Source organism: Sinohyriopsis cumingii, chromosome 4 (genome assembly GCF_028554795.1).
Source record: "Sinohyriopsis cumingii isolate HCF-2022 chromosome 4, ASM2855479v2, whole genome shotgun sequence".
Classification (NCBI taxonomy): Eukaryota; Metazoa; Mollusca; class Bivalvia; order Unionida; family Unionidae; genus Sinohyriopsis; species Sinohyriopsis cumingii.
Genome location: NC_142964.1, coordinates 84,803,123 through 84,805,777, shown reverse-complemented (window position 1 = coordinate 84,805,777; position 2,655 = coordinate 84,803,123). Strand labels below are relative to the sequence as shown.

Sequence of the window (2,655 nt, the reverse complement as noted above, 5' to 3'; positions counted from 1 at the left end):
TTCTTTGTGTTACAGCTCTGGCATAAAATTTTCATTCACTTTGCATCCATTAACTTTACACTGTCAGCCTTACTACTCTGGGATTACATTCTCTTTTACTATGTAGGAACTAAATATGTCCTTTTTATATTTAATTTCTTCTCTCTCTACGCTCCTTTGTCTACAAGGTTAACCTTCATTTGTATCAACTTAATGGGAAATATTCATACAAAACATTTTATTCTTTCAAATATATAACGAAAACAAAATCTGTTTTCTGGGTAGATGTAAGAAATGTCTCATATGAAGTGGAAATATTTTGTGTTGTTGCTTGTGTCTTTTCAGATACAGGTGCAGAAATTTTGTTGGAAACTTATATACTTATTTAAAATTATAATTTTTCATATTTCAGATCATCTCATTCATATTAAATTTTGTGTACTCTGCATGGAAGCTACAATAATGGAGACCATTAGGCCATGGTGAAATCCACACAAGGTGATCATCCATTATTAGAAACATCATCAGCTTAGGTCAGCATTTATATTGCTGTCTAGATCATCCAAAAGGAAATAAAGAATTAAACCTGACAAGGATCAAGAACAAGGAATGGCTTCTGAAACTGATGGAAATTATAGTTCCAAATTATTTTTGAGCAATAATCAAAGAAAAAGGGAATCATTTGATTTGCCACTAGAATTTTTTAACCCAGCAATTGAGGAATCTGAGCATATGCTTCCATTTAATTGGCAGGCCAAAATATCAGGGGTACTTCGAAGATTCTCCTTCCTCTTTAACAAAGAGACTTTGAGCGATGTTCGTTTTGTTGTAGGGATAGAACCCAACACTCAAACTATCCCCGCACACAAGTTTATCCTATCAATTGGTTCGGCAGTCTTCGATGCCATGTTCAATGGTCCAATGGCAAACAAAAATGATGTCATTGCAATCACAGACATGGAACCCAAAGTTTTTATGGCTGTCTTAAAGTATCTCTATTCAGATGAAGTGGTTCTGGAGGCAGACATGACCTTGCCCCTTCTTTATGCTGCCAAAAAGTATGCTCTGCCAATGCTTGACAAGATTTGTCGGGATTTTTTTCACAAGGGCATGACCAAAGATAATGTTTTCCAACTCCTAACACAAGCAAGGATGTTTGATGAACCCCATTTGGCAGCGACAGTTCTTGATGCCATTATTAACAATGCCTCAATCTCCTTCAATGCTCCAGGTCTTGCCAATGTTGACCACGAGACTTTGTGTGTGATAATAGAGCGTGACACACAGGAAATTTCAGAATGTGATCGTTTTGTTGCTCTATGCAAATGGGCAACTGCAGAGTGCTCCAGACAACAATGTAAAGTCACTCCACAAAATGTGTGCAGAGTGCTGGGGAAAGTCTTGCATTCATTAAAATTTGATGAGATAGATGAAGAAGAGTTTTCCACAAAGATTTTGCAGAGTGAAGTACTCAATGATCATGTGTTTGTGGAAATTCTAAACACCATTCAAAGAAGACAATCAAAAGAATCCACAGGAAAATATTAAAATATTAAAATTAAGAAATTCCCCAGGTTATAAATAGTTATAAAAATGCATCTTCAAAGATACAATACTTTGTTAATTAATTATATTGCAGTGTATGATATGAGACCTTGTCCTCCAAGAATACAAAATTTAAGAAAAAGACATCTTTATGACTTCATGACCAACAGTTTGCAGCATTTACAATTTCTTCGATATAAAATTTAACACACTGTAAAGTCTCTGATCTTTCCAACAAGTCAATCAAGCATGAAAGCACAGCTATCAGCTTAGACCTGGTGGGAGTAACAAAACATGTTATATTGTCTGGGACAATGTATGGGAAATATTGCCACAACCTGGACTAAAATATAGGTAATATATAGCCAAATTTTCTCAGCATACTTCTGTGATTTTCCACAAATTTCAAAACGTTTTTTAAAAAAAGTTAACGTGACATCTGTACACGTTTATATTCTGGTTCCAGTAGAAATGATTTTTTGTTTTTAATGCCAGTGATATTGAGGGGAATCTGCATTAACATTTCACAGTATTTAATTCATTCAAGATAAATACAATGTACTACTATAATTTACACTTTTTGGAAAATAAAAACCATGAATGATGGATCCAATTTCAATTGTTTTTCCACACAAAGCATATAAATGAATCCAAATCTATTCTTTAAACTCATGTTCATATGTGCTAAATTCATATTACTGTTGCTTTTGTTGATGGTGTCTTTTCTGAGAAGCATAGTGAGATGTTGGTATTTTTCACACATTTATGTTAACACTGTGGTTATGGGTGATGTTATCATTGATGTTATGGATGGCATTATCATTGGCACCAAACATCCATATGACATAATGATGAATGTACATCACTTCTTTGCAGGAAATATATATTCATGACCACAGTATATTTCATGCTAAATTTGAACCAAAATATTTTCACAGCAAAACGTTTCATATTAGTAGACAAGTAGTATGAATAAACACCAGACTAAGCAGCTTGCTGAAAAATCAAATGTCATTATTTATCCCTGTAATGTTGAATTTAAAGAAGTTATTTTGTAATTTAAAAGTCTCATGAAATCAATCTGATAACGCCATCCCTTATGGTCGCCATTGTGAACAACCTTTTTAAATG

General features: G+C 33.8%; 1 pseudogene; it reads left to right on the top strand.

The window, feature by feature from the left end:
• Positions 1-413: 413 nt before the first annotated feature.
• LOC149801579 (BTB/POZ domain-containing protein 2 pseudogene) lies at positions 414-2,046 on the top strand (annotated as a pseudogene).
• Positions 2,047-2,655: the final 609 nt, after the last annotated feature.